This window comes from Malus sylvestris, chromosome 14 (genome assembly GCF_916048215.2).
Source record: "Malus sylvestris chromosome 14, drMalSylv7.2, whole genome shotgun sequence".
NCBI classification, from domain to species: Eukaryota; Viridiplantae; Streptophyta; class Magnoliopsida; order Rosales; family Rosaceae; genus Malus; species Malus sylvestris.
Window position 1 is genome coordinate 7,984,142 of NC_062273.1, and position 25,226 is coordinate 8,009,367.

Genomic DNA, 25,226 nt, shown 5'->3' on the forward strand with positions numbered 1-25,226 from the left:
ACTTTAATGATTATAATTGTTTATGTTTTTGTCTTCATTCATAGATTATTGTTAATCAGTTCAATCCAAAACTATTTACTTATTTGATTGTCATGTGAAATTTCTATGTTTCTTAGAACATAGAGTTCATCAATTTCTATGAACTCAATTAGCTGTCTCAACCGTTTCCGATTTGGCTAATATTTTGCAAGAATGATCTTTTGTCTTGTAGTCTTTTGGGTTTATGATTCTAATGTGCAAAAATTATTGCCATGCCATCTTTACAAATCTAACCCTAATTGCCAACTAGGATTAAATTACTGATGTACCCTTCCATGTCAACACATTTCGTTACATTTTGACAGAATGGATAGAATCTCAGCAAAGTGAAGCAAAATCTAGTTTTAAAGGCAAAATGGCGATATTTTGTTCTAAAGAGAGTGGAATTAAGTTTGAGTTTCATAAGGCATATCAAATATAAGCCTAAAAAATTTGAACTTGAACCGCATTCCGGGTCGGGATCAGTGAGCTTAACCTTTTGGCCGTGCTGGGTTTGGTTGTTGCTGACCGATGAGGTGTGTGGAGGAGCAACGTGGATATTGAACTTTGTATTTTCTCTAACAACAACAACCAAGCCTTGTTCATTTGTTTGTGATTGATAATAAAGGCAAGAACAAAAGTGAGACTGGTGTGTTTCCAAAAATAAATAAATAAATAAATAAATAGAAGAAGTGAGACTGGCGTAGGCCTGTTTCATCAGTATTGTACAATAAAATAGTCAATACTCTAATATGCATTAGAAGAAGATTGAGTGCTTCAACAAATTTACTAAAAATACTTATAAAATTGTTGCAAGTAGACTTTTCTCAACATCGAAAGAGCTCCATTTTTTTGATCTTCCTCCCCATTGATGTAAAAAAGGAAAAACATCATGAGGCACAAATGTAACAAGGTAAATTACATTTTACCATCTCAGATTTGAGATCTATTGCAACCTTATACAACATTTTCAAAACATTTTACTTTCATACCTGTTGACCCTAAAAACTACCAAGCCTACGTGGCGCGCAGGCCGAGTAATCTATAAGCTAACTACGTCCTTCGGTGGCGTGCCAACTCGTCGGCCAAGCTCGGCCGAGGAGTAAATTTGTTGATGTTGCGTTGGGTGCGCGGCTGACTTCTGCGTCTTGCGATTGCGGCCGAGAAAGGAACACGTCTCGGCCTCTTGGGCTCTCGAACCTGAAGACAAGGCTACTATTCTTACGAAGTTCACGAATCGAATTCGGCTTTCAATGTGCCGAATGTAATAATTGTAACACCTCACTTTGCCGGGAAGGCTGATGAGATGATCTCAACCAATAAGGATTCAGGAATCCTTCTCGACCGAGACTTGGATAGGTAATCAACCGTCCTCGCCGTAGTGCTGTTGATGCCAACGGAAGATGCTGCGAGACCGACTGATTCTACGATGACAGAGCTATCTATGCCGAATTAAGATATCACCGGTTGCTTTCACAGTGCTGTTGATGCCAACGGAAGATGTGTCAGCAAAAAGAGAAAATAAAAAATCTCAAGTTGTTGAGAGGGTTTGCGCAGGGCAGTTGTGTGTTGAATTTCAGGGGCCTTGAATGATGCACAACCTCTTCTATTTATAGCAACGAATCCCCCCAAGGTCAAGTTAAAACCCTATTCGGACTAGGACTTCTTCTCCTGATCAAACACTGACTCGACCAATCCTACTTTCATTATGACTGTGAACCTAGTCCCTTATTAAACCGGATTCACTTTCGGGTTATTAATCCTGCCGAGACTCCTTATTGCACCAGGACTCAACTTGTCTTATGTCATGACCTAGCTGACCTAGGTTTGGAGGCCCACATACTGAACGATCCATAGCACCCTTGTCGAAAGGCCTTCCGGGCCGAGAATGATTCTATACTCGGCCCAAACTATTATTTTGGGCCTAAACATTGCCCCCTCGCTTCTGAGGCCTTCGGCTTGAACCCTCTGGTCGAGCTCCGGCCTTGAAGAAGCGAAATTAAAACTCAAAACTCAAACACTCTCATTTCGAGGTGCATTTATTGAACATGATTACACGATCTTGATTCTGCTAACCACCATTTTACGCGACATTTTTCTATAGGGCTAATCCCTAATAATGACGTTTGGAGCGTGTAGCTCCCTGAACCGTCATATCATCATGGTTTTGTTGCTGAACACCACCATGCCGCCTCGATTTGCGAACCATTCAGCATCGTGTAGACGCCAAACCGTCTTTCACCATAAATCTCGCCGCCACACGCAATTGTGCGTCCCCCGAAACACGAAACCCTCGGTCTTCTCAACTGGATTTTCTGAATGTTCATAATGATTAGCGAATATCTCGGTCGATTCTACCCTTCATTTCGAATTTCGAACGATTGCCCTTCCTTCCATCGTCCTATAAATACCGAAATCCTCTCATTTGTACTTTTACTCGTTCAAATTTTCTGAATTTCTTGCCATTGCTCTCTAGCGCATTTCTTTTTCCCCAGGTGTTCATCTTCAAGTCTCCCAACCCAGAAAAAAACCCTTTCACATCGTACTTTTTAACCCTCTTACGATGGCCTCCTTCATCTCTAAACTTTCCAGGGAATGTGATCAGTGTCAGAAAATTCTTGATCGAAGCTCAATCAAAACCATACGGTTTGAAAGTGACATGAGCGCTTCTCACCAAATCTTGGGTCCTCTTTTTAAAGCGGCAGTACCATAAACCATTACTGTACTTCTCCAGGAGCATTGCCTATCACCCTTGCTCCAAGGGTTTGAATGGTCGAGATGGGATATAGCAAGGCCTCAAGGCTCTTGGCCTTCGACCACGACAACCTGGGCAGCCTGGGTTGTACAAATGGAAAAGCTCTTCGGTGAGCAATGGAAAGCCCTTGGTATTTACGACGCCATTCTCATCTTGTCTATGGATGTCGTTCTCGACAATGAGCTTCTCCTAGCCGCCCTATGCTTCTGGTGTTCGGCTACCAACACCATGGTCCTCCCTCTTGGTCCCGTTGGCCTCACCATTCTTGATATCACCGCCATTTTGGGAACTTCAGCATCTGGAATCCCCATCGATGTTGCCCTTTCTGGGTACCCGTCAAACCTTGACCTGAAGACGCTTTTCAACAGACGGGCCTTTGAGACGTTAAACAGTGAGGGTCAAACCCCCTCGAAAGAAAAGGTTCAAAAACTCCACAAGAACTTCTTCAACTACAACACCCTCTATCTCCATTTTACCGGCCGAGGAGAAGAGGCTCTGCGAGATGGGGAACATGAGGCTTTCCTCTTCTATTGGTACAACAAGTACATTTGTTGTACTAAATCTAACAAATGCTTGGTCGAGAACATGCCGGTGGCCGAAGCCCTGGCTAGTGGTCACGCCCTGTCACTTAGCTCCAACATTCTTACCCATCTCTTCCGCTGTCTGGCTGAGACGACCCTTCACAAGATCGACCCATACCAAAATGGTCCATTCTGGATCTTTCAACTCTGGCTGCAAGTTTACTTCGCCTCCCTTCGGCCGGCAATCGTCGATTTCTTGCCAACGAAAGCGCTTGGGCCTCAGCTGGCCTCCCGACCAACACCCCCTCACCAAGCCGAAGAGGTATTTAGATACTTTTTCGCCCTTGATGACCTTTCCAATGACGAGTTCTTGATATGTCGTCGTCGAGAATATCCTTCTTCAATCAAGCTACCTTCGTCAATGTGGGGTGCGGACGAAGATGCCGACCTTCGTCAGTCCTGGGGGTCATTCATGCTCACTCGCGACCTTCCTCTCGGCTGTGATGGGAAACAAGCGGGCTGGGAAGTGTACCATCCTAACTTCCTGGCTCGACAGCTTGGCTACCTCCAAGGCTGCCCGGTCCCCCTTCTCTCCTCACGAATCGTCCTAAGCCGTGGATGCGAGCCTGGTTCTTCAGAGAAGGAATACAATATCGCCAAGAGGGAGTTTCAAAAGCAATGCCAAAGTTTCCGCCTCCGACCGGCCATCCCAGAAACACTTAGCACCGATACTTTTGGCGAGTGGTGGGAAAAGTATAACCATGAGTTCTTTGGTGTTCCGGTCGAAACCGTTTTGGATAAACTTTTCGGTGATCGACCTAAGAAGGCTTCTGTCTCCCAAGCCCAAGGTCACTGTTTATTTCTCCCTTTTTTCCTTTCAATTTTGAACTATTGATCGGTTTTGCTGATTTGCTTTTTCGTTCTCAGGTAGTCGACCGTTGAAAAGGGTAAAGCCGGTTGTTGCAGCTGTGGCCAAGAAAAAATCGGTCGTCTCTAAAAAGACAGAGGTTGCCGCGCAGGCTTTTCCGAGTAAACGGCCTCGTCGAGAAGTCGAGCCGACCGTCGAACCCCCTCGGCCCGCCAAACGGGTCAAAAGGCTGGCGAGGAAAGGAGAACGGGAGATTCACGTCATCTCCAGTCAAACCACGGGAGCGATGACTCCCAGCGTTTCCCTTTCTCCCCCCGTTGCCCAAGCCTTGGTCGAGAATCAGCCAATTCCGGCAGAGGAAGCAGTCTAAGCGCGGCCTGTTTCTAAGGTTGGGAAACTAGTTGTTGTTCCCTTGGTCGAGGCTGCACCTGTCTTAGAAAAGGTAGTCCCCCCGATCGAGAAAACTTCTTCTGCAAAACCCTCGGTCGTCGTTCTGGAGGAGAGTGAGGGGAGCGACGAAGTGCCTCTGGCGAGTCACCCTCGTTCCCATCGTCAACCTCCTCCCATGTCTGAGACGGTTGTTCAAGTCGGCCTTACGACAGCCGACCATAGCAAACCACCGGTCGGAGAGCCAGCAGCTGCGGCGGAAGCACCCATTCACCCGCAAGACCAGGACTTCCACTCCGTGCCCGGAGCTGGTGTCCGAGTTGGCCCGTCTACGGCTGACTGCGGTAAACGACCTATCGGGGAGCCAAAAGCGTCAATGGAAACGCCCGTTCATCCGTAAGACCAGGATCTCAATATTCCTCCGCATGAGGTTACTTTGGCCTTTGTAAGTACCTCATTCCACCTTTTCTTGGTTAGTTTTGTACCGTAAAAACTCTAAACCAGGAAAATACTAAATGTCAGGTGCCTGCACACTCTTTTCATCAAAAATTCTATGCGTCGAAGGGTGTTATCTATATTTCTTGGCCGCCTCAGTGGCCATCGAATGTAGATAACCTCCATCGGCCGCGTGAACTGAGAAGCAGCCTAAGACATTGGGCTCGGCCATTAAGCTCTTTAGGTTCGAGCAACGATCCTGAAGACATGGTCGAAGTCTCATCTTGGCAGGTTAAAAGAAAACAAAACCTTCTTGCGACCTTTTTAGGATTTCTTTGAGCTCAACTTTATTTTTTTGTGCAGGCTTCATGGGAAGTCGAATTCAAAGCCCTCCTGTCCAGCATAACTGGAGGGGCTGGTCCTTCGGCCGCCGCGACTGACGCTGCTGATTCAACTGCTCTAACTCGGTTGCAAGAGGTCTTGTCGCTTTCGGCGTAGTAAGTACTCGACCGCAACGGTCTTGATTTGCTCGGTGCATGTCTAAACGACCTCGGAACCGATGGTTACCTGAGTGGCGAGGCTATCGTTCAGGCGTCGTCTGCCTTGGAGCGGGTTCGGGAGACCTTTAATACCTTCCAGAACGCTCTGAAGGCCGAACAAGACCTGCAAGCTGCCACAGCTGTCCAAGATACTCTCCATCCAAAGATCGATGCTTTAAAGGCAAAAGGAGAGGCCTTGGCCGACCTTGACCGTCAAATGGCCGAATTGGCGAAACGCAGGTCGACCATTGCCTCCGAGCTTGCTAAGGACTTTGAGTCGGGCGGCAAAGCTTGTTTGACCGAGTATGCTGTGAACATAAAACGGGTCGAGCAGTTGAAGCTGGAGAAGAAGAACCGGCAGGCTGAGGTCATCATGGGCGAGGTGCGGTGGTTAGAGCTAAAGGCCCTGCTCGGCACTCTTTTACCTTTTTCGCCTTGAATTTATTTTGACTTTTATGTAAACCGGTCGACCAGCTCACTTTGTACTCTATCGACTTTAATGAAATGAATGTTTTACTCCCGCATTTCCCAAGTGACCGGATAATACTTCTTCAGAAACTGCCCATTGATTGGTAATTTATGAACTAGACCGATCCGATCTCTAAGATGATATGCTCCTTTGCCGTATACCTTATGTACGACAAACAGCCCTTCCTAATTTGGCGACCACTTACCGAACCTAGGGTCTTTTAGTCCTACAGGCAACACCGTTTGCCAAACCAATTCTCCCTCGCCGAATGTTTTCTGTCGTACCCTTTGATTATAGGCTCGCTAGGCAATCCGTTTTTATGCCACCAGCAAGTTATAAGCATCAAGTCGCGCTTCTTCCAGATCTTATAACTCTTGTCTCATGGACTAATTATATTCGGCGCTAAACAAACTACTTTGTTCAATTAACCGCAACGAATTTATACTTAACTCGACTGGTAACATTGCATCATGTCCGTAGGTTAGTGCATACGGGTCGTCCCGGTCGCCGATCGAGGTGATGTTTGATACGCCCACAAAGCCTCATTCAACTTTAAATGCCACATACCAGGCCTTTCCTTTATTATTTTCTCGAGAATGCAGATCAACACTTTATTACTTGCCTCGGCCTGCCCGTTTGCTTGTGGGTAATATGGTGTAGACTGTTCAAGCCGAATTTTCAAAGTTGCCGTATACTCTCTAAACCTTTCGGCTGTAAAGATTATGCCATTATCGGTTATGATTGTTTCTGGTACGCCGAATCTGGTCACAATGTGTTCCTCTACAAAGTCGCAAACTTCTTTAGATGTTAGCTCGGCATATGATTTCGCTTCGACCCACTTAGTAAAGTAATCGGTTGCTACTATTATCCATGCGTGCTTGGCAGCCCCGAACGATGGCGTCATTTTACCGATCACGTCCATGGCCTAACCTCTAAACGGCCATGGTTTAATGACCGAATGCAACGATTCGGCCAGGACCCTTTGTATAGGCCCGTGTATCTGGCACTGTATGCATCCTCGTGCAAACTCGATACAATCCTTTAGTATTCTTGGCCAAAAATAGCCATGTCGTCGAAGTAGCCATCGCATTTTCCGTCCGGATTGATGAGCTCCACAAACCTCTTCATGGACCTCTGTGATCGCCCGAGTACCCTCTTGGGGGCTGAGGCATAGCAGTAGCAATCCGTCCTCGCCTTTTCGGTATAACTCATTTTGATACATGACATAGTTCGTGGCGTGAACTTGTGTCTTGCGACTATGTTTTCCATTGGGATTGTCAAGGTACTGCATAATGGGCTTTCTCCAATCATCTGGTATTGCCTCGACAGCACAAACCTCTATAGAGTCTTATCGATCTAGCAACGAAGGTAAGGACATGACTCTGGTGCGTATCACGTTGTCGCGTCAGAGGATTTGCTGGTTAACCAAGGCCGGGTACAGCTGTCGTAACACCGGTATTTCTCGGCCTAGCTTGCCCCCCAGGAGTTGTGCACCGGAGGCGATTTGAGCCAACTCGTCCGCGTCGGTAGTATGGATCCGGGAAATATGCTCGAAAGTAATACCGTTGAAGGATTCGGCCAAATAGCTGGCAACCATGTGGTAGGGTGCTAGGGTACAACTCATGAAGGAATATTTTAGGGAAACATGTTCATTTAAGCAACATCATATAGCATGCAATTAACAATTAAAGGCGGAATCATGCTAGCATGCACTTAAAAACAAAACATTAACCAAGAAATTCAAAGCCTAGTAGATTGGTAAACCATTAATCAACTCAAAACAAAGTGAGTTGAGATTTATACCTTTGTAGATTCCTCTTTGCATAAGCAAAGGCTAATCACCCAAAAAGAGGGCATTCATTCCTTGCATCTTAAATCTATATTTTTGGATGGAAGAATAGGTTTCTCCAAGTTCCCAAAGTAGGGAACCTCTAAGTCTCTTCACCAAGGAGAGATTGGAGAAGAAATGAGTGACCTTGGAGTAGTGGGATTGCAAGATGCACCCCCCAAGGGGCCGGCCTCCTAGAGAGAAAATGGAGAGACAAGTTCTCACCAATTTTCTCTAAAAGAAACCCTTAATGAATAAAAGGCTATAAAGTCATATTTATACCTTTATTCATTTGAGTGGCAAACTTGTAATTAAAGCAAGTTCACTACCCTTTCTCTATATGGCCGGCCATGGGGTGTTGTTTGGGCTTTTGGGTCTTAGTGAATCATTATTCATTAAGTTGTCATACAACTTAAGTCAATGGGCTTGACGTTCGAAGCCCATTGGGCCTTAAGGTCCAAAACCTATCCCGAGGTCTTTAACGAACTTATTCGTTTGATTAATTAACATATTAATTAATCATTGCCATAAATAAATGATTAAACCATTTAATCATTCTTACTCATCTCCATTGTTTCTTCAATCTCCACCTTACACGGTGTGCGATCCATTAGGTTCCTTTTAGCGAGGCAGTGGGCGATTAAAACCATTTTATATCGATTGTAATTGAAACTTACTCTCAATTCTCCCTTTAGTGATTACACACGTTTAGGGCTTCCACAAACCATGAGTGACACCTTGCAGCATATCATGGTTACCCAAGCTAATCAGAAGAGGTAGAGAAAACCTATTCAGTTTGGGATTACAAATGCAATACGGTCTTTCTCTAATCTAATACTCCTGACCACATTGTTTGGTTTGATAGTTTATTTATTCATGTCTACTATCCAATGTGATTCGTGTGCTTATATGATTTCCTTGAATGTGATTTAGAACGACTTTTCTAAATCTCATTCATACTCTGGCCAGAGATTCTAAATCATATCATAGAGTATTCTCCCTCAAACAGTTTGAAGGTTAGAGATCCCTTGTTGTGCATTCACTTGCCTCCATGGCTAAGTGGCTTAACCCCAACGATGCCGTGGACACCCCGATGGGGTGACTTTGACATAATCAAAGATCAAGGACTTAACCACAAGACAACTGTGATGCCTCAGGTCAAAGGACTAATTTGCATTATCCCAAACATGAGTTCTCATGTGACATGAGTATGAGAACTCTTCGTTGATCACGTTCAGTGAACTTATTCTCTACTGAGCACCTACGTACTTGTCTTGATGTCACACACACCAAGGACTCGAGACTAGTCACTCTCCCTGAGAGAAGACATAGCACGTACCGATCTTGACGGACTGTCAATGCCCAATTGGCAATCCTATGATCAGGAACATTTAGGACGTGTCTACGAAAGAATGGTCTCATGAATCTAACTTCATTAGATTACATTCTTCCAATCACATATTCCTTGGACTTTATCGTTTAAGCATATAACATTTATATGAGACGGCTCAAACAATAATCTTTGCCCTTTATAGTTAAACTAGATTACTTTAACATGCGAAATGTCCGTAAAGTATCATCATATGATTGGTTTTAGGGCACATTTCCAACAATCTCCCACTTGCACTAGAGCCAATCAGCTTGGTCATCAGTGATGATACCTCTTATGTAGTCATTTCATAAATGGCTGAATAGTAGGCCTAGGCAATGGATATCTATATGTTATCCATAGAAGCAACCTTGAGAATAACGACGTCACCATTATACATGATTCTCAATCATGTGGTTCAGTCTCTCATATGAGTTCGGATCTTGATGAGACCTTGATTCCCAGGCTTGAGCTATCGCCCCATTAGTGTCATGGTGTCAGTACACTAGATACACTTTCTGGTTGGAACCGAATAGAGAGTTCATAAATGAACTTTCTCATCCAAACAACATTGTTGTAAACTTCTATATGGCAATATATTTTGCATTCATAATGGAACACACTAAAGTCATTACTTTAATGTTTCCATCCAAATATCTCTTTAGTCATAATAAAGAGATATCCGTTTATCTCTTCATTCATAATGAAGAAACATCCAATGATGGATTAGATTCATAATCTAATACATTTACGCTTCCTTTACGTTACTCTAATTCTTCCTCAATCTTTGAGGAATTTATCCTTTAGTATTTCTTAAATACTTAAGGACTCACTTGACAGTCGCCATGGTTCTGATCCTGGGCTTGCACTGATATCGTCTTGTACCTTTCTAGGTACAACTTGTATCAATGTTTTTCATACAATATGAAATACATAAATCACCTTTATGCGTATGCATAAAGGATTCTATTTACGCATTATTTTTTTGGGAGTCAAAAGGGCACGTTCCCTTTGAGAAGGGCAACTTGCTAGTCACACTAGAGTCATCCTTCTAATTGAAGTTTATCATCATATGAGAAACTTCCTAGCAACTTTTGTCTATTATTAGGGATTAATATAATCAAATTATATATTGAAATCTATCAATATAGATTTCCATCCCATGTATATAGACTATGTCTCCCATATACATTCTATCTTCATATAATGTTTAAAGTCATAACTTTAACGAAGAAATATTCTTTTCATTTCCAAAATTAATATATCATATATACATTCATATATATCACATATATATTTATATATATATATATATATATATATATATATATATATATTTAGGAATATGATTAACTCCCACTAATCTTTTGTAAACCTAGTATACAAAAGATTCATTTACATCTTTATGAGAAAGCAAACGATTTGACCTTTCTCTCATAAGACGCTTATAGCTCCCACTAGCTTGCTAAGATCCATGATGGATGGATCTCTACAACTTACATGTCTTGTGATTCATAGTTTTAGACATATATTATCAAGACTATCTTAATAATGGTTTCGGAAACCTATATTATGTCCAAACATTGAATCACCATTTAATTGTAGCTAGCAATCTTCGAATTAATTGAAACTAAGACTACGTCAAAAATGGTTCCTTCAAAGTCAACCATTCTCTTTGATTGTAGTCACCTTAAGCTACTAATTAGCTATGAAGGTTTCATTATTTCGAGTCAAATGGTACTTTACCATTTCCTTGAGTATATATCATATATATACACTCAATGTAGTCATAAGGATTTTCATTCTTATTTCTTTCGAATTAAGAGGTGTAACTCTATGACATAGTCATAAAGTTCAAACCATTCAACTGAGACGGTTTATAAATCCTTCTCGACTACCTTGGAGCTTTTGATATAGGAACTAGGTTGTTATATTTGTTGATTATTATCTTGTCTCTCATAGAACCCATTCTTTGAGTTCTATCACACGTTCATTTGCTTTTAGGCAAATCACATTGTAGGATTACAATGAACTACCCAACAAAACAACATTTGTTAGTTGGTTTATAGAAGCGATATCCAAAAGTTAATTTAAGGATATCCCACAAGATTGTTATCAAACAAATATTGCTTATTAGCACACAACCCCAAATCTTAACATGCTTGAGATTTGTCTTTCTTTCCAACTACATCTTATGGAGTCATGAAAAATTTGGAAGATCTTCTAATTGACAATCACATTGTCTTAGAAGCATATATATCCTATATATGGGTAATTGATAATATCCAACGAACTAAATCTTATTCAAGTTCGTTCTTCTCCTAATGGAGAAATCTATTATCTTATGATGCTTCTTTCCTTGATATCTTTCAAGAAAAACTATTCTAAAGTGTTACCATTCCTTGGATCAAATCTAAGGATGTAAATACTTTAGACGTCTTACTCATCAACTTACATTTCTTGAATTCTTTGAAACCTTTTGCAAAGTATTCGGACTTGTGTTTATTTAAAATAAACTATAGTCCAACCGAGGGTGATCTTCGGTGAATGTCATACAACATGAGTAGTATTATGTTGTGGACAAGTGCCACTAACATCTAAGTGAATTAACCTCAACAACTTTGTGATTCTTTATTCTTTCCAAAAGAATGAAGATTCAAACATTTTGCCTCTATACAATTTTAACAAGAAGGCATTGGATCCGGATCTAACGATCCTAAGTATCCATCTATGACTAACTCGTAATTTATGTTTTTAGAGGTATCACAACTTTAGTTGGGATTAGTCACTACCTTGCAACCTTTTGGGTTTTAAGCATCGTTGTATTCTAAACAGTTAACACTACCATATCATCTCTACTATAGAGACAATCAATTAGATTACTATAATCCAATCATTGATTAATAAAGAACAATGTTTTGTCAAACAAAACATTCATCCATCTCTACTATAGTGACGGAATTAAATTCCTTAAAATTGGAATGTAAAGACAATCTTTGGTTTTTCCAATTTCTTTGGTAGTTCATATGAGGAAGTAAGTACCATCTGCTTTCGCAAAAATCTATATTTTATTCACTTTCCGAATGTGAAGTACTTTCTCTTCTCTCATTAATCTTCTACTTCTTATTAGCCACACTTTTACAACGATTGTAAAACATAGTTACTAATACGGAATCAAACATTCAAGTAGAAGAACCAACTGTTTTGAACTATTCAAGAACAATTTACAACACTTTCGAAAGGTGTGTTCTTGACACTTGCAAGACATTTCTTGCAAATACCCCTTCCAATGTCCATCCTTTCATAAAGAAAGTTTGTTCCCTTGGAGTTATTTCGCTCTTTTCATTTGACTTCTCCTTTGACTACCATAGTCAAGGTCCCTAAACTCCCACTATCTCTCTTGAAACTTATTTCAATTGTGTTATACACATCAAACATTTTGGAGAGCATGTGTTTATTGTACACTACATAGTTTACAATAAACTTAGTGAACGATTAGGATAGGGACACAAAGGTGAAGTCCTTGCCTAGTTCCCGTCTCTAGAAGTGTTTTAACACTTCAACACTCAATGATTCAAAATCATCATAAGTCCATGTTGATGGACTATTTTTGTCAACCAACCATTATGTTCTAAACATAATTACAAACTTTCAAGAGTTGTTCAAAGCAACTCTCATTTCTTCATACAACAATTTGTAAGTGAAGAATCATGGCACATTAAGTGTCCATGCCTTTGTGCTTTCTTCTTAAGTTCTTTGTTCATTTAACAAAGAAACAAGCACTAAGTGTTTGCATTGACTAAGGGTTGTTCAAAACAACTCATTATTTCTTCATACAACGATTTGTAAGTGAAGAACTAATAACACTAAAAGTGTCCTTTTCTTTATGCTAATCTTCGTAAGTTCCTTTGTTCATATAACGAAGGAATAAGCATTGGTTGTTTGTGTTGTTCTCTTCATGATAGACTTTTCTAACATGTTCTTCCAATGATACATTATCATTAGGAAGATTGTGAGGATGAGACTACTTAGGTACATATGCAATCCTTTTAAGACATTCTTTGGGATTGTGGTACCAAGTCCGGAAACTAAAACATTCGGTTTTTATTTGTCAAGTGTTGGATAGCGTTTGCAAATATATTGGTAAACAAATACATAACGAATATAAATTGATTGATTTTAAGCCATTTGATTCGGGTCTTTAAATCAAATAGCACCACCTACTATTTTTGGCAAATTCCATATCCCTCATTGGAATTCGAGAGTTTTGGATGAAACTCTTAGTAGGTTATGGGAGGCTCACTATTACCAAGCCCACCTCACAATGATATGATATTGGCTAGCATTAATAATAATGAGAGAGTACGCTTACTCATTTGCAACTAATGCAAGTACCCATCTTATTTGGCCTCTAGAGAATGTCACCTCACAATGATATGATATTGGCTCCATTGCACTTAGTTAAGTCATTCCCACTTCGTGAAGGGGTTCAAGAATAGCCTCACAATGATATGATATTGACTATCCTCGTTGCCTACACTAACCTCATCATATGTTTATGGATTCCTCCTGAGTATAAGCATGCACTTTGTACTCCCCTATGATAGGGTGAAGCCGGTGTACAAGTCATAAACGATTGGAGCCCACCACGGTGGAAGGCCTACGAAAGAGTGTTCTAAGCACTCTCACGCTTATCAACTTAATAATGGTTTGGTTGAGGGTTTTAGGTCTCATCACATATAAACATACATTTTAATCTCTATTAAAACAATTTTGGTCCTATTACAACTATTGGTCCATATGATTGTTCTTAGTTGTATATAATACTCCCACTATGCTTATAAAACGGTTTTTAAAGCAAGAGTATATGATACTACTAACATAACCTTTGCATTCATTTGATGGACTATATAGTTGCCTTAGGGCCTTAGGATGATTATGAACCTTTGTTTAGATTCAACACGAGCCTTGTGTTGAATCTCGGTCTAGGGATGGTGATTGATTTTAGTTACGCGTTTAATCACATTAAGGCGTGTTGTCTTAGGGGCGTTGGACCCAACTACTTCATTTTCATGCATATCAAATAAAGCAAGAAAGAAGTACTTCAAAGTAAAGGTGAGCTTATGCTCATTACAACATTTGCATAAAACAAATTACTTTAAAGTAAAGAAGAGCTTAAGCCCTTTTACAACATTTGATCAAATCAAATTACAACCAAAATTAATCTACACATTCCCATGGTTCAAACAAATTTGAAACGGCCTTTCACATAGCTCAATTATATTAGGCTTAGGTTCATAATCACCCTTTAATCAATTAACACTTTAACTAATTAAATTGAATGCAACATTTTCATTTGGTTTTTGTATCCATAAAATTGATTTAAATGGAGCTAAACAAAATGAAAATCCAATTCTCATTTAAAGAGACAAAACAATTTTGTTCTCAACCTAATTTGGGCCATCATGCAATAACCACAACTTATTTGGGTCATAAAGCAATTAACCTCAACTTTTGGGCTATGTTGCAAAACTTTTGGGGTCACTTTGTAAAGACACAAAAGTCCACTACTTCATGTAATTACAATAGAACCCAAAATTTAATCAATGCAAAAACTTCATTAAAGGATCAAAACAATTTGTCCTTTAGCGTTTTTGGACCTAAACGTAAAAACGTAAACTTTTGGGCCAAAGTGCAAATACACAAAAGTATCAAAACTTTATGTAATTGCATAAAAGCCCCAAAAGTACCCCACTTGCAAGGGTGGCCGGTTTTGGAAGAGGATAGAGTGATGTGTGTGTTGATTTGTGAGTTTTAGACATAAAGCAACAAGTGGTGCAAGTGGTGTGTGTGAAAGGAAATTAATCCTTACACACCCATCACCATTTCCATCACCCTTCAAATAAATATCTTATGCATTAAAACATTTGAAAAACATAAAACATAAACTTTATGTAATAAATCAAAACTTTGAATCAAAACACAAACCTTTTTGTTCTTGGCAAAAATGTCAAGAACAATGAAGAACATTCATGAAAAACCCAAATTTTTTTTTTCATGAACTTTTTTTTCACCCAAAAACATTCCAAAACCATTCAAACTTTAGGGAAATAACATCTAACCAAACTAGGGTACATAAGGGTTCCAAAAGTCACTTGAAAACACATTTAACAAGTCAAACAAGAACCCAAAAATCCACCCTTTGGTTTTGGCCGAAAATCCCCAAAGTCATGGCACCAAATTTTAGCTCCAATATTCATGCTCATATGAACTACATCTACAACATTTGAGATGGCAAATTTTCTAGCAAAATTTACATTCAAAAAACAAGAATAAAGCTTGTAACATATTACAACTTTTAAATCACAAACTATGAACTACAAAACCCAAAAGGATTCACCAACTACTAGACCTAGGCTCTGATACCACTTGAAGGAATATTTTAGGGAAACATGTTCATTTAAGCAACATCATATAGCATGCAATTAACAATTAAAGGCGGAATCATGCTAGCATGCACTTAAAAACAAAACATTAACCAAGAAATTCAAAGCCTAGTAGATTGGTGAACCATTAATCAACTCAAAACAAAGTGAGTTGAGATTTATACCTTTGTAGATTCCTCTTTGCATAAGCAAAGGCTAATCACCCAAAGAGAGGGCCTTCATTCCTTGCATCTTAAATCTATATTTTTGGATGGAAGAATAGGTTTCTCCAAGTTCCCAAAGTAGGGAACCTCTAAGTCTCTTCACCAAGGAGAGATTGGAGAAGAAATGAGTGACCTTGGAGTAGTGGGATTGCAAGATGCACCCCCCAAGGGGCCGGCCTCCTAGAGAGAAAATGGAGAGACAAGTTCTCACCAATTTTCTCTAAAAGAAACCCTTAATGAATAAAAGGCTATAAAGTCATATTTATACCTTTATTCATTTGAGTGGCAAACTTGTAATTAAAGCAAGTTCACTACCCTTTCTCTATATGGCCGGCCATGGGGTGTTGTTTGGGCTTTTGGGTCTTAGTGAATCATTATTCATTAAGTTGTCATACAACTTAAGTCAATGGGCTTGACGTTCGAAGCCCATTGGGCCTTAAGGTCCAAAACCTATCCCGAGGTCTTTAACGAACTTATTCGTTTGATTAATTAACATATTAATTAATCATTGCCATAAATAAATGATTAAACCATTTAATCATTCTTACTCATCTCCATTGTTTCTTCAATCTCCACCTTACACGGTGTGCGATCCATTAGGTTCCTTTTAGCGAGGCAGTGGGCGATTAAAACCATTTTATATCGATTGTAATTGAAACTTACTCTCAATTCTCCCTTTAGTGATTACACACGTTTAGGGCTTCCACAAACCATGAGTGACACCTTGCAGCATATCATGGTTACCCAAGCTAATCAGAAGAGGTAGAGAAAACCTATTCAGTTTGGGATTACAAATGCAATACGGTCTTTCTCTAATCTAATACTCCTGACCACATTGTTTGGTTTGATAGTTTATTTATTCATGTCTACTATCCAATGTGATTCGTGTGCTTATATGATTTCCTTGAATGTGATTTAGAACGACTTTTCTAAATCTCATTCATACTCTGGCCAGAGATTCTAAATCATATCATAGAGTATTCTCCCTCAAACAGTTTGAAGGTTAGAGATCCCTTGTTGTGCATTCACTTGCCTCCATGGCTAAGTGGCTTAACCCCAACGATGTCGTGGACACCCCGATGGGGTGACTTTGACATAATCAAAGATCAAGGACTTAACCACAAGACAACTGTGATGCCTCAGGTCAAAGGACTAATTTGCATTATCCCAAACATGAGTTCTCATGTGACATGAGTATGAGAACTCTTCGTTGATCACGTTCAGTGAACTTATTCTCTACTGAGCACCTACGTACTTGTCTTGATGTCACACACACCAAGGACTCGAGACTAGTCACTCTCCCTGAGAGAAGACATAGCACGTACCGATCTTGACGGACTGTCAATGCCCAATTGGCAATCCTATGATCAGGAACATTTAGGACGTGTCTACGAAAGAATGGTCTCATGAATCTAACTTCATTAGATTACATTCTTCCAATCACATATTCCTTGGACTTTATCGTTTAAGCATATAACATTTATATGAGACGGCTCAAACAATAATCTTTGCCCTTTATAGTTAAACTAGATTACTTTAACATGCGAAATGTCCGTAAAGTATCATCATATGATTGGTTTTAGGGCACATTTCCAACAACTCATGCAGCGGAAAGACCCATTAAGTTGGTTAATCACAAGTTTAAAGTCGCCGAGGACGAGGGCACGGGTGGCTCGCAAGTCATGAAGGAGGCCAAAGCCGATGATAAGGGCTTCGTATTCGGCCTGATTATTGGTGCAGTCGAAATCCAATTTAAACGAAAAATACCAACGATCGTGGTTAGGAGATTGAATGACAATGCCAACGCCGGCCGAGGATGAAGTACTTGAATCGTCAAAATACATCATCCAGTAGTTGTCGCGTGTTTCAACCATGCCGATTTCGACATTGGTGTCCCCAAAACCGTAGGGGGAAGGGTGTTGAGCAAGGAAGTCGGCCAATGCCTGGCCTTTGATAGCTTTCTAGGGCACGTATTGCAAGCTAAACTCGGACAACGCCATCGTCCACTTCCCAATTCTGCCTTTTACGATTGGCCGGGTAAGCATGTACTGGATAACGTCGGTTTGGGCAATGACTTGTGTGACCGACGGAAGCATGTAATGCCGAAGCTTGGAGGCGACGAAAAACACGGTGAGACAGAGCTTCTCAATGGCGGAATAATTGATTTCTGGTTGATTAAGATTTCGACTGAGGTAAAAAATAGCCTGCTCTCGCCCGGCATCGTTATCTTGGGCGAGGAGGCAGCCGATGGACTCTTCAGCTGCCGAAATATATAGTTTGAGAGGTTTACCGCGCCGGGGTGGAACAAGGACAGGTGGTGTCGTGAGGGAGACTTTGATTTGTGTAAACGCTGCCTGATGCTCGTCGGTCCACGCAAACTTATCTGAGTCCTTAAGTTTCAAAAGTGTCGAGAACGCTTTCATTTTACCTGCCGAGTTAGCTATAAATTGGCGGAGAAAGTTTATCTTGCCGAGTAAGGATTGCAGTTGTTTCTTCGTCGTCGGGGGTGGAGCACTGATGATTGCACGTGCTTTATTCTTGTCCACTTCAATTCCACGGTGATGCACGAGGAAACTGAGAAAATTACCGGCCGACATACCGAATGCACATTTGGCAGGATTCATCTTGAGATTGTGTTGACGCATACGAAGGAAAGCCTGTCGAAGATCATCCAAATGAGTCCACTGTTGTTTGGACTTAATTACAACATCGTCAATATAGACTTCGACGATGGTTCCAATTAAATCATGAAATATAGTGTTCATTGCCCGTTGGTATGTGGCGCCGGCGTTTTTGAGGCCGAATGGCATGACAACCCATTCGTAAGTGCCGAGTGCCCCCGGGCAGCGAAAAGTAGTTTTGTGCACATCAGCTTCGGCATTGAAAATTTGGTTGTATCCGGCGTGTCCATCCATAAAGGACAAGATCGCATGATTCGCCGCGGCATCGATTAACAGATTCGAAATCGGCATTGTATACTCGTCTTTAGGAGTTGCCAGATTCAGATTTCTGAAATCGATGCAAATGCGCAATGCACCATTTTTCTTTAAAACAAGAATGATATTGGCCAACCATTCCACATATCGAGCTGTCCGAATGAACCCGGCTTTCAAAAGCTGAACTAGTTCATCCTTAATACTGAGTTGAACTTCGGTCGAGAAGCGTTGAGGTGGTTGATGGAAAGGTTTACATCCAGGTTTAATACGCAACTCATGCTCGACGAGAGTACGATCTAAACCAGGCATTTCATGATAGCTCCTAGCAAAACAATCTTTAAACTCCTCAAGCAGGGCACGAAGTTCGTTCTTCAGAGGTTGGGGAAGTAAAGCACTAATAAATAAAGGTCGTGGGTCATCGGCCGTCCCAACATTAACTTCTTCCAAGGGATCTTTGACTTGGGGCCGATTATCTTCGAGTTTGGCTGGGGCGGCTTGAATTTTGTCAAGAGATAAGATAGGACCATTATCTCATTCGGTAAGGAACTCGACGAGGTTAATGCCCAAATTTGGTTGTTTAGATATAGTATACCAATGGGCTAGCAGTCGTTCCATAGAAGATGAAACCGCGGCCCTACATTTTTCCCGATCGGTGTCAAACATCAGCTTCGGGGATGAAATTAGCTAAACCAAGTCTTGCCAAATCCTGATGGACAGTTTCAGCGCCAACCTCGATGGCTTTTTGAACAGAAATCCGAGTCGGCCGTCCTTCGTCATTGAAACCTTGTAAGGTGATATAGCCGACGTGGTCATCGTAATACCGTGCTTGGATCATGTTAGTTTCGAAGGGCTGACTATCGGTCGGGTGAACAACGACCGATTTGCCGTCCCAGAAAACTAGCACTTGATATAATGATGAAGGAATACAGCTGGTTTGATGAATCCAGTCTCGACCAAGCAGAGCATTATACTTGGTCTTGAAGTCGACGATAAAAAAGGCAGTCATGTGATTATGGCCGGTAATATTTACCGCTAAAGGAAGCACCCTTTTGGTTTGGGATTTGTCTCCGACGAAACTGCTCATTGTGATCCCGGAGGGAATGAGTTCGTCATTGGAGCGACGTAACGCCTTCATGATGTTTACAGGTATGATATTGACTGTCGCTCCGCAGTCGACAAAAACTTTGGAGACTGGATACCTTCGATATGGGCCGTGACATACAATGGCTTTAAATGATGAAGTTTGGCTGATGATAAGCGAGGAAACAATTCGGCCAAAGCTGCTTTGATATTGTCATCTTTTGTTGCAGAGTCGTCATCAGCAATAATTACAAAATCAACGTGACTGGCTTCCTCGAAAATTATGTCACCATCAAGGAAACTCGGTTGAGCTGTGTTTGACTGAAAATCAGCGGGCAAAACATGAACCATACTGATTTCCATGTTATCCAGAACTGACGGGCTCATCAGGTTAGGATCTTCTTCGCTCACTGCATCTCTTGTCTGGTCGGCGACTGCGGCTTCTGCTGCCGTCAGAGTTGGACAAAGAGACTCTTCTGTTCCTTCTTCAATGGTTTGATCCTGCGGTGTCTCTTCGGCAGCCTGTTGGTTCTGCGTAATTGCCTCAGGTGAGGTTGAGATTGAAAGTGTGCTTCAGGCCAAGACCCGAACTTGCTCCTGGTAATGCATCCGGGCGTCTTTGGTGTCGAGATAGGCATCCAATCGTGCAACACGTGCTATTTCATCGGCCGTAAGGCCGAAGAGAGACACAGCCGAAAATACTTCGAAGTGATATCGTAAATACTGAAGGTCCTCTATTGAGAAATGAAGGTCAGCGGCATCGATATCAGTATATGGGTCGACTTCAAATCCAATAACACGAGCTTCTCGTATATGCTGGAACCTTGCTTTCAATCCTGGGTCTGAGGTCTTCTAAATGATTCGCTCGGCATCAGGGTAAGTTTGGACCAGATCAATTGTGTCTTGACATGCTTTCGGCAAACCATACAGATCGTTGGCCGAATGTTTCTTATGAAACTCTCGCATATATTCCAAGGCCTCCCCGAGGAATGGTGGATGCAAATTCCGTCGAATTTTGATCAAAGGCTTTTGGATGGTTGGCAAGGCTAATTTGCTTTCAGCCTCTTCCCTGAAATGCTCGAGGCGTGCCTTCATCTCCCCAGGCCGAAGAAGCAGTTTAATCCGTTTATCAGCCTCTTCGAACGTGGTTTCGATATCTCGACTGACCAGCCGTTTCCCTTGAACCAACTCTGTCATAATAGCTGGAGGTGGTCGTTCATCGTCAATGACAATTGTGTCCTTCGGCCGCCATTTAGGGACCGAAGTTTCTTGGGCTGCCCGTCGGCAGGCCATGCAATATATCCATTGGTGCCGGCGTTTCTGAGATTTGGACAGTGCGGTGTAGACGCCTTTCGAATAGTGATATGTATACCAACGTTGATCTCTAGGTTCGGGAGGTTTGAAAGTTTTTTGGCTCCGAGATGATTCCAAGCTGCTAGAGTTACGTATATAGTAGTCCTCGTCATAAAATGAAGCATCAAAATCAAGGCGTCGCCTGACTGAGGGTGTCTCTTCCATCCTCACTTTAGGACCGAGCCTATCAAAAACCCCTTGATGTTGGCCTACGTTGGCTACCTTTTGCTGGGTTGCGGCCGTAGGTCGTTCCGTTATAAGCGAAGAGGGCTTCTCCTCTGGCTCACTGTTGACCTTTGCTATACATTTACTGCATAAAATCGCCGTCCCACTGTCTTCATCGGTGCTGTAATCCATCATAGGCTTGACAATAGCAGGTCCCGTTAGAGTTGTAGGTGGTTCGTTTGAACAAAAATCGGCCATGAAACGTGGCCGAGAATTCTGATTCCGAAAGCGTTGCGTCGCAACAACTTCGGCCTTCATTTTCCCTTTGTCCTTAGGTAGGTACACATCGACCATATTTACTGTTGCCGTGGGGAACGGGTCAGTATCAACGCTCATCTTCTTCTCTGGAAATTTTAGTTTGCCATTATCAATCCAGCTTTGGACGTTGTCTCGAAACACGACGCAATTGTTTGTCGTATGTTTGCTTAAATTATGGTATTTGCAATATATCTTTCCTTTAAGCTCTTCGGCCTTGGGAATGTTGTGCCCAGGCTCAAGTTTGATGATCCTCGCTGATAACAGTTGATAAAAAATTGCATCGGCTTTTGTAATATCAAAAGTATAAACTTTTGACGGTTTCAGTGTTCCTTCAGTGGCTGAGCGGATTTTGACTTCCTTAGAGTCAACTTGAGTCAGTGCCTTGCAAACGTATGGCTTATCTATCACTATCTCAGCTGCATCCACACTAACGCATTCATCCTCGGTTGATGCATAATTGACAGTAGGATTCTTGTAATTCGTCCCCCGAGATAGAGTTTTCGAAATCTTTTCCTCACGGAGCAAATAATCATACTGCTCGACATGTTGGGCTAATTCGTACATATCCCGAAAGTTTGCCCCCAAGAATTTCTTTTTGTATTCGACGTCAAGACTGTTCAGAGCAAGCCTGACGAATTTGACTTCGGGGAGAGGTACTCGGCACCAATTCCTGGCTGATTTAAATTTGGTAAAATAATCTATTGGTAATTCGTCAGATGCCTGAGCCATCCTTGCTAGCGAGGATACTGAGATTTCCATTCCAGGCCGATAAAACTGCTCATGAAATTTCTCAACCAACTCCTCCCAACTCTGGACGGAATTCGGTGGGAGGTTAATATACCAAGCGAACGCTGAACCGGTCAGCTAAAAATTGAAAAGTCGCAGCTTGTGAAAGTCACTATTGACGTCTCCGCATTGTGCGGTGAAACAAGCTACATGTTCTAACGATGATAAGGATGATTCTCCGGAAAAAAGGCTAAAATCCGGGATTTTAAAACCTCTAGGGTATTCGAACTGTTCCACATAAGCTGGATAGAGGTGTATAAACTTAGGGAACTTTGACCCTTTCTTCATGGCCGAATCGATCATCCGTTGGACCTCGGTCATATCGACGGGTGTTGCTTCCACTATCTGGTCGGATCCATCTGACCTACTATTCGATCCTCCTCCTCTCTCCAAGTTAATTGGTTTGAGCCGAGCAGGGATTGGCTCGGCCGGTGCACTTGGTAATAGATTGTTCCTCGGTGGCAAATGTTGGGCAAGATCGAAAGTTCTTCCGTCGCTGACCTTACTAACCAGTATTTCGAGTAATCTGGTTTGTGCCTCATTGGTATTGTGTAACACGTCATAAAGTTTATCGATTCCTCGACTAAGCGTCTGTTCAACCGTCCGAGATTGCTCGTCAAGCCGTTTTCGAAGAAACGACCTTGTTGGTGGATCAGATCCTTCGCCACCATCATCGTCACAATCCTCTATTATCCCTTCATTGAGGACGTAGGTGTTCCTGTCGGGGATTTCGAGATTGCGAAACTGACCGCCGAGATTAACTTCCCTTTCTCGGCGAGTTGCGCTCGTGGACTAAGGTGTTACGGCGCTTATGGGATTCTGTGCTTATGGCACATTGTGTCCTATGTTCTGAGTTGGTAAATCGGTTGTCGACTTTCCCATAGCTGTTTTCTTTTTTACCAATCGTATTTCAATTGGCATGAACTTTGTAGTTTAGCACTGGGTCCCACTGGGCATGCCAAAATATTGACCCTAAAAACTACCAAGCCAACGTGGCACGCAAGCCGAGTAATCTATAAGCTAACTACGTCCTTCGGTGAATGCGGGGCATGCCAACTCGTCGGCCAAGCTCAGCCGAGGAGTAAATTTGTTGATGTTGCGTTGGGTGCGCAGCTGACTTCTGCGTCTTGCGATTGCGGCCGAGAAAGGAACACGTCTCGGCCTCTTGGGCTCTCGAACCTGAAGACAAAGCTACTATTCTTACGAAGTTCACGAATCGAATTCGGCTTTCAATGTGCCGAATGTAATAACTGTAACACCTCACTTTGCCGAGAAGGCTGATGAGATGACCTCTACCAATAAGGATTTAGGAATCCTTCTCGACCGAGACTTGGATAGGTAATCAACCGTCCTATCCGTAGTGTTGTTGATGCCAACGGAAGATGCTGCGAGACCGACTGATTCTAAGGTGACAGAGCTATCTATGCCAACTTAAGATATCACCGGTTGCTTTCACAGTGCTGTTGATGCCAACGGAAGATGTGTCAGCGAAAAGAAAAAATAAAAAATCTCAAGTTGTTGAGAGGGTTTGCGCAGGGCAGTTGTGTGTTGAATTCCAGGGGCCTTGAATGATGCACAGCCTCTTCTATTTATAGCAACGGATCCCCCCAAGGTCGAGTTAAAACCCTATTCGGACTAGGACTTCTTCTCCTGATCAAACACTGACTCGACCAATCCTACTTTCATTATGACTGTGAACCTAGTCCCTTATTGAACCGGATTCGCTTTCGGGTTATTAATCCTGCCGAGACTCCTTATTGCACCAGGACTCGACTTGTCTTACGTCATGACCTAGCCGACCTAGGTTTGGAGGCCCACGTACTGAACGATCCATAGCACCCTTGTCGCAAGGCCTTCCGGGCCGAGAATGATTCTATACTCGGCCCAAACTATTATTTTGGGCCTAAACAATACCTCACATACTATTTGATTTCAATATAATACATCCGTTACATTTTTCATCCATTGGTCTGTTAAAAGCTGACGTGACTACCAAATTTATGTTACGTGACCAAAAAAAATATATTATACATTAAAAATATTATAATAATTTACCCTATTTATTTATAAAAAAAAACAAATCCAAACCGAGATCCGCTTCTTTTCCCCTCACCTCTTTGCAACCCCCGACCCACTTCTCCCTCCACCTTGCCAATGGCTTCCTCATCCCTATCCCTCATATCCCCCCCCCCCCCCACAATGCCTCAAGAAGCTTGCCGACAAGGCTGTCAAGTACGTCAAATCGGGAATGGTCCTAGGCCTCGGCATCGGCTCCACCTCCACCTTCGTGGTCTCTAAGCTCGGCGAGCTCCTCAAATCCAGCGAATTGAGGGGCATTGTTGGAGTCCCGACTTCCAAGCTCGCTAGTTGGGTCGATGGCGCCAATGAGGTCGACCCAAATCTCGATTTGGTCAAAGGGCGCGGCAGAGCTCTGCTGAAGGAGAAGATGGTGGATGCGGTGTCGGAGAAGTTTGTGGTGGGTTTTTTTGGATGGGAGGGGAGGTGAACAGCTGGGTTTTTTGGGGTTTTGGGTGGGGTGGGGGATGGGGTGTTTGGGTTGCAGGAAAAGGGAAGGGCTCGAGAAAGAAGATGGTTTACATATACATATATATATATATATATATATATATATATATATATATTAAATAGGCTAAATTATTATCATATTTTAAAAGTATAAAAAATTATTTTTTGTTAGGTATCATAAATTTGGCAGCCACATTAGTACAAATGTAGATTTCATATTTGTC

At 41.9% G+C, this 25,226-nt stretch overlaps 1 long non-coding RNA gene across 1 annotated transcript; it reads right to left on the reverse strand.

The window, feature by feature from the left end:
- Nucleotides 1-775: 775 nt before the first annotated feature.
- LOC126600670 (uncharacterized) lies at nt 776-25,019 on the reverse strand. The gene is made up of 2 exons (XR_007615506.1): nt 24,391-25,019; nt 776-1,010 (listed from the first exon to the last, which is right to left on the reverse strand). It is a non-coding gene; the product is annotated as an uncharacterized LOC126600670 (long non-coding RNA).
- Nucleotides 25,020-25,226: the final 207 nt, after the last annotated feature.